The 12,623-nt window shown below is 38.6% G+C and overlaps 1 protein-coding gene across 6 annotated transcripts in view; it reads right to left on the bottom strand.

The window, feature by feature from the left end:
- The window catches only part of ANO4 (anoctamin 4), a 181,572-nt gene extending 170,830 nt beyond the window's left edge, over positions 1 to 10,742 (bottom strand). For 3 of the 6 annotated variants that reach the window (XM_027679992.1, XM_027679997.1, XM_027679998.1), the window contains exon 1: positions 10,366 to 10,696. The gene's annotated coding sequence lies outside the window, so the exon portion shown is untranslated. Of the gene's footprint in view, positions 1 to 10,365 lie in introns of all 6 variants that reach the window. The other 3 variants (XM_027679993.1, XM_027679994.1, XM_027679996.1) reach the window with 3 other exon arrangements.
- Between the last annotated feature and the right edge of the window lie 1,881 nt (positions 10,743 to 12,623).

The following is a 12,623-nucleotide window of genomic DNA, read 5'->3' as shown; positions in this document are numbered from 1 at the left end:
TTTTCCCCCGTATTTGCCCCTCATAGCTCAACGGGGTCACTGTGATGGTAGAAGAGATCTGCTCTCCTGGGTTCCCATGGCTAGCAGTCACATCACATCATGAAGAAGGAAGAATTACCCTAATGGCAAGATAGAAAGGTCTGTGGCGGTAGAAGACACTTTGGTCCACTAAACTACCCTCCACAGATTAGGGAGCTTTATAGCAAAAGGTGCACTTTCCCCTTCTGGCTGGTCTACCAGCCCTGGAATGACAGCCATGGCTACCAAGCTGACTTCCCACTATGCTCAAGACAAGGAAGAAGAAAATTGAAGTTCTCAAATAGCTGTCCTACATATACAGCCAATGTTTTTTGTCAATATCAGAGGATGAAAATTCTGGATTTTATATAGTCTTTTAAAATATTTGGGTGTTGCCATATAATACAACTATATCAGAAGGCTGTTGAGTTTGCAGTATCAAGTGTCTAAGAAGTGCTAGGATTAAGGCTGCATCTGTGAAATACACTCAGCACTTCTGTGCTTATGCAATAGGATACGGGTTTTAACTCCAGACCACACAGAATTTTTCATCCTCGGTGTGCACTTAGGATGGACACTTCTGCAATAGGAATCAGCCCCACCTGGCCTCTGCTCCACCTCCATGCACAGGGAAAACTGTATAGATACACAATTTGAAACTGTATGAAGACAAATATTGGTATCAGATTCAAAGAATTTTATTTTTAATTCAAGGTTGATTGCATGTCCACCTCTGCCTTCAGTGCTGCTAAGGAAGTGACTTCAGTGGGTGCATGTCACTGTCCAAGCACCCAGAAGAGAACACCTGATTAAGCAAAGTCAGTATCCACTGAAGTTTATTTTGATTATATGAAATTCTATAATGTGCTAAAGATATGGAAAAAAATCATGCCCTCGATGTTTCAGATTCAGGATCCTAAGCTAATAAGTGTTTCTCCCTTTCACACCAAAAATCTCAGCTCTTTATCTACAAAGTAATAAGAACAGACAATATTGGCAAGGGAAATAATATCATCTCAACTCACAGTTTCCATGAAGAATAATTATTTGCCATCTGGACATTAGCAGAAGTTGTGGTGATTGCCATAAAAATACAAATAACAAGAAGTACTTGTTTTGGTTTTTGTTTGGAGCCTGGTTTGGACCATAGACACTAACTATGAGACAGAATGAAATATTTCACAAGGAAAATAAAAAGAAACAAAGCTAATTCAGTGAAAACTGCATGTGAACACATTAGTAAAGTCTCTAGGATAACACATAAATACAGCCAACCAAAATTCTCTCATTTAATAATTTTTAAATGCTCAAAACTTCATCCTCCCATGGCTTTCAGTAAAATCAAACTAGCAGTGCTAATACCCAAGAATGCAATGAAGTACTCACAAAGCCATAGCATCAAACTGATTGACAGACTTACAGATGTTTCTAAAAATGCTGTTCAAAAAATGTAAGTGCTAACAATATGGCCTCAGAACATGTTTTCCCCTGGAGTCTATACAGAAAAGAGAACATATGTTTGACAACAGTGAAGGAGAAACACCACATCAATTACAAGTTACTTAGCCTGGAGTGTACTGCAATCAGAGCACATAAAAAACTAACCAGACTTCATGGTATGTCCTGGAAAACAAACAACTGGGAATTTTTAGACAGTCAATGACAAGCTGCAATGTTATCAAAGCTATTTAGTAAATATCCTAAATATTACTCCACATTCTGTAACAATATGATATTTTTTTCTTTGTTAAAACTTCTCTGAGGACTTTTACCTGCTTTAGAAACTAAAAGATTAAATGTTTTCTTCTTGACCTTATGTATTTGAATGTAGCTTATTTAGTATGATCTGTTAGTACCAGAATTTCCATTTCCCCTATACCATCACTGTGGAAAAACAGGCTAGCCTGGCATGGGCAGGGTACTGGCTCAGGTTTCAAGAGTCCTAGGTTCAACCAAAACATACGTTTCTGTATGATCTCGAGTGAGACACTTAAATATTTGACAATAAACAAGTTTCTGTGCAATAATTGCGATGCTATCACATGATAGCTGAAAGCACACAGCAGTTCCCAGACACATAAAGTTTCTTTCATCACAGTCTGATCCTGAAGCAAAATGTCAAAAAAAAAAAATCAGTGAATCTGTGCCACGTCTCTCCTCTTCTCTCTCTTGAGACTGAAATGAAGTACACATCCTGAACCTGTCTTCCTCACTATCTCCCTTCTCAACATAACTTATGAGCAGAGATGATACCATTTAGCAATGAATCTCACACGAGGAGCATCAGGATAAGCACAGACCTATCATCCCTCCTCACTGCAACATATATTAAATTTCAATTTGATCAAAGTACCTTAAGGGCAGGAAACAAGATTATCATATTGAAACCTGAGACCCTACTTCTGCATTGCAATGTCACCTTTAAACCCCTATTGCGTTGTTTCACAAACAATTCATAGACTATTTTATTGCTATTGCAAAGAATGCTGACATGTGCAACAAGCACTGCTGGAGCACCACAACTCAGTGGTCTGAGCACATTTTTTCACAGATTAGGACTGAGTATCTGAGTGGGACACCTGGGCACAGAAATAGCCTTGAGGAGCAGGTAAAGAACAGAAGGAGCAGAAAAAGAAATGCTGTATGGGGAACGGTGCAGAGCCTGGAAGAGAGTCAAAGGACAAGAGGTCCAGCCAGAAGTAGAAGTGCAGAATGGAGAATTGCAAGAAATAAGATCAGAGAGAGAAGCTGAAAAATTAGAGGCAGAATTAAAACTGCAGAGAAAGAGTTACTTGAATGATGGTCCGATTGAGTTTTACAGAAAGCAACTGGATAATTTAGACCTAAATTTTGTCACAAATATACTAGGTTGTGGTATGGTAACATAATGTACTAATCACAAAATGATTGAGTCACACTGAGTTTTAGGTAAAAAAGAAAATAAAGCAGTATTTTTCCCCACATAAGAATACATACATTTTTTGGAGAACTGTTCCATCTGAAAATAGTGCAATGATAAGTTGCAGTAACAGCTTCACCATGGGACATTGAGTACCGATGTAGACTTTACAAAACTTGTTTGCATCGTCAGAATTATACCATAATGTATTAATCAGAACAGTTCAGAGTCTATTATTATTAGAAATGTAAACGAAGTAAAGTTCACGAAGCATGCTGAAGCAGAAGGTTATCCAATCTTTTGTCAAGGCATCTGTCAAGGCATTTCTACATCACAAATTCTACGTTATAAAGGAAGATAAGGAAGTTCTGTTTATGGCTTAACAGCAATTTCACCAGCTAGAAAGAACTTCTTATGTTTAAGATGATCTGGTGGTCAACATAAAGAGGCAGAGCAACACCTAGAATTAGCAACACCCAGCATCATATAAAACAAAAATAAATTTATGGGTAGAAACTTGACTACCCCACATTTAATTTAAATTGGATCAGGAATTTCCCTCAATCTAATTCTGGAAGTGTTTGTCCAAATGACAGGTTAGAAAAATCAAATGCTGCAGATGTTCCTATGGGAACAAAGGACAATAAGAAATTAAAAGAGGTAATTCTTTTCCTTCTCCTGAGGGCAGAGAAGCACCGAACTTAACTAATTTTCTCCTTCTCATCTAAAATAAAGAATTTTAATGGCAATAGCGTCAAAAACATTAAGCATAAACTGAAACAGTGTTGCCTGCATGAAACTGCAGAGAGGTTGAAACAACTCAGACCAGTATCAGCTGCCTAATTCCTCTTGTTATGTTCTTTGATCTCAGATTCCACAACTACAGAATATACTATTTTCCTACCCCATTAAGGAAAAGAGTATTTATGCTAACGAGGCTGACATTTCACTTGGCTCTTAGGTTCCAGCCCTTTTGTCCTGCTAAACCTGTTTATCATTGCCTCCTGTTCTCCATTTTTCCATGCACGCTTCCTAATATATTGGGACTACTGCCCAAGCTCTTAATTTAGAAAAGACAATATTTGCTTTTCCTTAGGCACTGAATCAGAGTAAGCAGTGCTCTGCCTAGATGAAACACAGCATAGGATAGCAACTAGTATGGTTAAAGCGAAACAAAACAAAAAGCAACAGCTCCCTCTCAAGCAAAAAACCCCCAAACCAAACCACCAAAAAAACAACCAACCAATCAAACGAAATTAAGAGGAAAACCAGTATGAAAAAAAACCAAAACCCAAGCAACAAACCTAACGCAGATATTATCTCTATGAAGAACAAAGAATAACCAACAAAAGAAAACCAAAACTAAGAAAAAAGTGAAGGAAAATCAATATGTGAAAAGACAAAAAAGTACATGTTAAGGGAAAACAGTGAAAGAGACAGTGACACAGAGCACAAACAAGAAAAGAACTTAATTGAGCCTGGGGGAGAAATGAACAACATGTAGAGAGGTTGCATGTCTGCCAGGATACATGGACACAATGGACTTCACAAAGGTCTGGATTTCAGTTGACATTTTATAGGAAGTGATTCTCCCAGAAGTATCAAGCTCATTTAAAAAAAGTCTGGTGGTCTAATACATCATGTATAAAGTATTATGCTTAATTTTAATGAAAAACTCTTTCGTCAAAAAATCGAAATATATCTCCTGGTGATCCAAGACAGCTAATCACTAGGCTAGCCTTTCCATATAGAAAACTGGCTCAAAGGAGATTGTGTCTTTCTTTTCTCAAGTGATTTTGTTAATTAACTTCCTCCTCCAAAAACGAAGGGAGGTAGAATCATTTTTCTATATTTGAAGGCTGTAAGCACCATATAAAATAAGAAATTAATGTCAATACTGCAGGCGGCTACAACAAGAGCAAACAGAGTTAGTTAAAAAAGCTGTTCTGATATGGGCATCTATTTTAACAATCTCCCAGCAGTAGTTACATAAACCCTACAGATAAATTATACAGAAGCCTACTCTTTCTATCTTTCTATTAAACAGCAATAGGCTCCTAAAGAATATTTGGGACATCTCTCTTAGACATGTTTCAAATCACCCTTTAGAAGTGCAAACTTCTGGTATTCTACCTGTGCAGAGAGCATGAGGAGCCCATCTCCTACAATCAACATCAATACCTTCATAATCTTGGAATTTTAGAACACCCTTTCAGCCAGCATGATGTGTCTCTAATCCTGGACATGTCCTTAATCCTGGCTGGTGTCAATCTGAATATCAACTGTTTGAAAAAGGTTCTTGTTATGATGCCAGATGTGTCTAATCTCACAGAGATGACCTGATAGCTCAGGTCTTGACACGAAACAAAAAAGAGGTAACACCAATACTCTTTCCAGGGAACGCATTCAGAATTAATTTGGTTTAGCTTTTAAAAAATATTTATTTATGGGTAGTATGGGTTTTTTGAGGAACCGAGTTGTGCAAAAGTTTTGGACAGCCTGCCTTTGGACAATCAGATTACAAATGCCAACTCTGGAAATCTCTAAACTCATGTTCAAACTTCACCATCTGGTGGGAACTAGTCTTCTCTCAGAGCTGGATTTGGAGGCCCACTTGGAGGTGTGCTTGCTGTATCTCCTCGTGAGGTGGTAAAGGGAAATTATTTTCAGAGACTGGTCTTGCAGCATTATTAGCATCTACATACAGCTCTTCGGAAAATGAGGCTTTTTCTGAAAACATTGTCTCAGATTTGTGTTCTCCTAGAATAAAATCTATCCACATAAAGAAAGTTGTACACCTTTACCTTCCCTATTTGGGGATCTGATTGCAGCTTCAGTGATACTCATCCTGTTCAGTGTTGTTATTCATAAAGATTGAAACGCTGCTGAAATTACCTGCTCCAATGCAAAGATCTCTTTCACTGGGATACTGAGGAAATAACCCATAACTCTTAACCAGATTATTATTTCCCTTTATACTGCAAACAGAACAATGTAAAGTTCTTGATTCTAATAATGTCACATTAGCAGAATCTGAACACTTAACCCTGGTTAGGTCAGTTTAGGATAGAGTTTTGCCTTCTCTACATCTTCCACCAGAAAAGCCTACAAATGTTTCTACAATTGCAAGAAAGTAAACATTTTGCCTTTGAAATGTTTCATTACATTTTATGTTCAGGTGCTAAAGGAAGACTGGTCCCTCAGGAACTCTTCAAGCCTTCAATATTTCTCAAGGCAAGCAGGCCTAATGCTGCTCCACTGTTACCATATTGAGTGTGGAACAACATATTTGTGACTGTTGTAGGAGAAAGTTCTTTAACCTACAGAAGAACTCCAGTATTTATTGTCCAGTATTTCCTATGCAGAAATTATATAAGAGCAAATCTGCACGACATGAACTAAAATGCCAGTTTCCATGAGGAATCAGACAGATCGACACAAGCACTATGCAGTTGTGTAAATGCAGAAAATGCAATCCCTTCCTGAGATATGACAGGCGTAAGAGGGCAGCATATGCACAGCAGACACAGGAGACACAAGACCCATATAACAATGCCTGAAAGCTAATCCTTCCCCACAGATACAGAGAAAACATGTAGCACACAAACACCCTGCCTAATACTTTCCAAAAGCACTAAACTTGTGGCAGATTATGTGGCACAGTGTTCACACACAGGATTTCCAGACATCCATGAACTGTGAAAGTAGCAATTGGACTGAAGAGAGCTCACCTGCTAAAGTCTCAAGACGTATGGAGACAGATTGTTAAAATTTGCAATATTAGAGCTATAAAGTCCTGGACAAAATCATCCTGGACAAAATCTGCAGACAAAGTGAGATTCTGTGTTCAGGAACACCTTAAAAATCAGCTCTGTGAATAACAGAAAAAGTCTAGAAGTTGCAGTCACCTTTGGATTATCCATATGTGCTCATTCATGGGTCAGTATGTAGGAAGAAACAGCCAAGTAAAACCACAGTTAATATAACATGCAATATATGAATAGAATATGTATACTATAACTTACAATTACATGTGCTTTGTTAAAATACAATGTACCACATTACCTTTGAAAACATTTGTAAACTCTTTTCATAAAGAACTTTGAAAAAATGACTAGCCAGAGCACTGCCTGGTACTGATGACTTCAGCTCTGCATCGTGCATATTCCAGTATTACTCTGCAGTCTGGGGCAGAGAGGGAAGTTGGGGCATGGCTAGTCTACTGCCTGCATTCTTCAGCTTGTATAGCTTTTGTCAGAAAGGATATGAGCAGACGGAAAGTATAAAATTATTGAAGCAGTATGGATAAATGAGCAAGCTTTCTGTAAAAACAAACCCATTTATATTGACAATCTAGATGTATATGGTTGAACATTTGTGGAGCATAAAACTTCAAAGGACTTCCTTCTACAGACAAGTGGAGTGAAGAATGCATATTGAACATACACAGTAAAAAAAAAAATAAATGCAGTGACTTCATCAGACCATTGGGTGATATTGGCTGGCTAAGGAATAGAGCTTTTTTTTTTTTCCCTGCAGTTGTTTTCTATGCAGTCTTCAGCCACCCTGCAAAGGAATTAACATGACACCATGCTGTGAAACAAGGAAGCACTATGCATGCATTTCCTGTCAGGGCATTCATAGAATTCCCAAGAAGCAAACCGCATATCCACCTACTTGAATTTTGTGTAATTTGGGGAATTTCACTATCTCCCAAGGCTTTTACAGAGGATTGTATTACAGAGGATTGTATCTTTATTTTTCAAGCCCTTAGCCTGCAACAGGATGTGCTGGCAAGGATTTTAGATGCATAGACTTCTCAGTTGCAGTACACAGATGTCAGGTTCCGAATGTAAACATCCCATTGCAAGCTCATGCAGTTTAAACCAGAGAAAATACTTCGGGATCTTTTTCCTCCCTTCCTTTTGCCTCAAGGTTATTGAGAAAACACATTACATTATGCACTTTGGCTTCTAAAATTTTATTGGAAAAGACAGATATGATTATGCATTTAGGTTAAAAATTAGCCTTTGCTAGATAATCTTACTTAAACATTAGTAATTTTTTAGTGAAAACAGTACTTTTGATTAAATGTGATTTAAGAATGTAGATTACTTTAAGGCACAGGAATAGCTGATTTTACAGTAATATTTATAAAAATGAAAAGATGTTGCCTGATACTTAACTCTGTGATCTTCAGAATTATTTAGGTTGTGCATGTATTTTGAAAACCTTCTTGTTTTTTAAATTTACAGTAGTTTTATATGGAACAAAATAAACAGTTCCAAGTGCAATGCACACACACAATTACTTGCTATATTTAATCAAGAAAAGCCCAAGTCCAGCTTCTCCAAGGCAATGTCACAACCTTCAAGGACTCGGGACTGCTTCTCCGTGTGTGTTACCAAGAACCCTGTTGGTCTCCTTCCACAGCAAAAAGTTTCTTTGCTGCTGTCATTATGTCAGCACTCACTGAAGCTGGAAGAGAATGAACTCAGGCACCTTTGTAACTGATTTAAAAAAAATAAATTACACATAGACCTGACATAGTGCTAAAGCCCTTCTGTAGTAAGCAGTATGGAGGACTGCTCTAGAAGTAAACGTTTTTAAACAGTTCCTTGAGCTGCACAGTTGCCAGAACAGACCTGCTCCATACTAGAGCAGGAGGGAGGCAGGTCTGCAGCATGCTCTCACCACATCAGTTAGAAGGGAAACAAGGCTCAGGATCAGCTGCACCAGGATCAGCTGGGTACTATGTGATATCAAAATGTGTGATCTGACTGGGGAGATGACTTGGACCACTGACATCTGGGCTACGTGCTGGCCACTATGGCTTTTTGTGAAGCCAATGCAGCAGGTACCTCACTGCACCATGAAGTCCCCTACCTGCAGATCCATGTAAGCCTCCTCCCACCAGTGCCTCTTGCAATTGCCTGACCTGGGTTCCTCCCTTCTCCATCACACTCATACATACTTGTCAATACAACCAGACATTACACCCAAGTACAGAAAAGAAATGAAGGGTATTGAAAATAACAGCAGTGTTTGAAAGTTTTTACTCATTTGGGAGGGGAAAGGAGGTACACAAACTCTGTTGAACTAATCAGCTTATGTGAGCGAAACTCTCTGAATTACAGGATAAATAAGGAACAAAATTGTTTTATTAACCCACAATGTAAGCTACATTAAACAAAGAAAACAATTCCCAGACATCAGCATATCTCTTGCTTAAACCCAGAAAAGGCAATGCAGAGACAGAACAAAAGCTTTATTCTTATCCTACCTCAGTAAAATAAAGGTATAAGGGCACATCGCCTCTTTGCCCTCCTTGAAGTCAGACCACCCTGTGATGAGTTTTAGCCAGGGTTATATCTATGCCTTCAGCAGACCTTTGAAGAGGTAGCAGAGTCTTTATTATTCCTGCAGTGTGTAAGGGCTATGCGTAGTCAATCCACATAATGGATTCACAGCATGAAACACATTTAAGTTAAAAAAAATACTTTTGCATTTTTCTCATACCAAAAGCAAAGGAAGATATCTATCTACCAGAAACTGTATACTTGCATTTACTTTAAATCTCGCAACAAACTAGGGGAAAAAAAAAGCTAAGGGCACAGTTTGCTGTGGTCTAAATAACAACCTTTCCTATTCACAAAATCAGAGCTGTTAAAATAGCTTAGAGCACAAATCAAGCCAGCACAGATTTTCAGGCATCTAAATTCACTTCTTTCCTACTACAGAGATGTAGAAGCACCTCAAAAAGCTAAGAATTTGCAACCGTATGGACCAGAGAGGGAGGAGGGTTATTAGATTGTCTATTCTGTAACTTCTTGTCCCAGCCAGTATGCACTTGTAAGATACAAAAGGTCCAACTTACAAACACCTGATGACATAGGCTTATATTGAAAATGCTGAAAGAGCCAACCTGTTCCATGCCAATGATAGCAAATACCCGTTCAAACCACATGTATGCCCACACTTGAACATTGAGGGGCTTCAGAGTTTTCTAGATGGCCAGACAAGCAGGGGATTTCTGTGCCCTTCCAGTGTGACGGTACAGACCTAGAGAAATGAGTCAGTCACCTTTAACCAATCTCTATTGCAGTTCCCCAGAACTGTATCCCATTGCTGCCACAGGCAATCAGGAGCAATGCTCAAGCCTCCCGTTTCAAGGACAAAGAGGCAGTACTCAGTTTGCAATCAATACTTCAGAGCTCCGGGTCAGAGAAGGGAAAGAGCAAAATAAAGAGAAAACTTGTATTTTACTTAGCCAGCATCTGTTATCAAGATGCTGAAAATCATGATGAGATATTAACTGAAGGTCACGAGGCTTATCTAAGAATATAGGGGGAGAAAAACAGATGGGAAGGGGGGAGGGAGAGGAGAGGGAGAGAGCACGAGCACTGCAGCAAAGAAGCTATGCTCAGCCAATATATGCTGGCACTTACCATAAAAATAGAAAGATCCAAAGAGAATCAGATTAAGGATCCTTTTTATCTCTCTTCAATAGAAAGATTTCCACATGAAGCTCTGAACACAGCTGTCCAGGGAAAAAGCAAGGTGATATGATGATACACAGAAAACACTAACACAAAAACGGTAGGTCCTTTCACAGCCTTCGAAAACCTGCAAGCAGTTTGTGCTGAAAAACCAAAGGTAAGAAGTCTGAAGACGACTCCTACATAACACTGCAGCTAAACCAGACTGCTGGGTTTCCAGTCACTCACACCGCACTGTTTTCATCTTCATCTTTTCACCATTACTTACATCCTAGAGGTGGGCATAAGAGATTTCTCCTCCAAGTGGAAAGGATCACAGAAACGGCATCAGCATTTTTAATCAGTCGCTGCGAGTACCCAATCAGAGGAACTGAGTGGTGGCAGCGTGACAGTTGTCCAACGCAGGGCAGCCCGACGCGTCAGTCGCCAGCACAGTCCTGGCTTGCACCAGATCACTGAGGGGCTAAGCTGCTTCTTAACCCCAGCAAGGATTTCTTTAGCACATGCAAACAAACTGCCTTCACGCACTGTGTCTGCTCCTCCAAGCAGCAATGCTTAGAAAATGACAAGCTCTTTTGGGTCGCTGTGCTGACAGGCTGTTAGCTACATCTGTGCAATAGTATAAAGGTAAGAAAAGTTTGAAGGTTTAAATATCAGCATCGTTTAACTTGCAATTTTATTATCTGATATGTTTCCTGTATCAAACGTATATTAACCATTGCTTCCTCTTCAAAGGTTTCTTTCTGAAGGAAAAAGAAGTCTATAAGATATTTTACAGCACAGTCCCACTGTTTTAAACTGCTTTGTTAGAGTGTGCTGGTTTTGACATGGCATCACAGACCCCTGATGACACAACATCCACAGAGAATACACAACCAAGGTTCCTCTACCCCCACCTGTCAAGATGACAAGTGGATTAAATGTTTGTGCTGCTATCTATTATACTATTTGTCACCAGAAAAAAGAGGCAAAAAAAAAAAGACAGACCTGAACTTAATTTGCAATAAGGGTAGCCAGGATCTGGAGACAAACATTTCTATGGCATTTAACCCATTGAACCAATTCACACAGAAAAGTGATTCAGTCAGAATTAAAGCTACCAAACACTGTAACTTCCAGGGGATGTTCCTGATTCTAAAATACAAAAACCTGCATTTGACTATGAGGGAGAAATTCTTCTGGTCCTACTGCATAATGCAGTCCACAGTGGAGGAAACTTAAATACAGTATGGAAATTTGTGTTCACTTAAAACAGACACTCTGCCAGTGGACAAAGTTAGATGCTTACCTTTTCAAAACATTTTTAGAACAGTCAGTCCTGAATTTCTGCTGTATCACAAAGTAATCATGAATATCATCCAACTGATAGTCACATTTCAGAAGATGAAAAAACTATGTAGTGTAAGGGGAGAGTGTGGGGAAAACAAACATCAAAGCATTTCCAGCAGTGGTACCCATATTACTTGATCAGTATCAAGTACTTGCAGAACACCCCAGGTAACAGCACAGGCCTATCAGGGAAAGAGGGGGCCTAACAACAATTACAAAATTAAAAAAAAAATAAAAAAAAATTGGAGCTTTTATGATCTGAAGTGCAGACTAACAATCTAAAGTGCAATTTGATACAACTAATCTGTTCCAAAATGTTTGAGAGTGGGAAAATAGTTCAAGAGCATACAAATTCCAGCAGCAGCAACAGCAGAACACCAGGCTGACATCCCATGTTCGTCATAAACAAAAATACCATTTGGGGTTGGTTTGTTTGTATTTTCCCTTTTGTTTTGGTTTGGTTTTAGGTATTTTTAATAAAAAAAGCTTCTCCCCTCAGATGACAGGACATTGGAAAGTCCAGTACTTTCTTACATTTCATTTAAGTTTTAATAAGCTTGTTTTGTACTGTCAAGAGAACACGCGTGATATTTATTCCTCGCTTTTCATAAACATAATTAGTTCAAAAACCATAAGATTACTGCTAGGACGGAGCAGGCATGGGTGAAGGACAGATCAAAAGAATAAATGAGAAAGGAGTACAATTACCATATACAAATAATGCACATAAAATATATACAGATAATAGCACATATCATATAGATAACCAAAATATAAAATATAGCTAATATAGGAGTAACCACAAGAAAAGGAGGTAGCAGCAGAAGAAAATACATTTAAGCTCTGCAGTAAGCTTTCAAAACACACTGCAATGCTAG

The sequence above is a fragment of the Neopelma chrysocephalum genome, unplaced genomic scaffold, assembly GCF_003984885.1.
Source record: "Neopelma chrysocephalum unplaced genomic scaffold, ASM398488v2 Primary Assembly neopelma1_59, whole genome shotgun sequence".
In the NCBI taxonomy this organism is placed as follows: Eukaryota; Metazoa; Chordata; class Aves; order Passeriformes; family Pipridae; genus Neopelma; species Neopelma chrysocephalum.
This window is presented reverse-complemented; position numbering and strand designations above follow the sequence as displayed.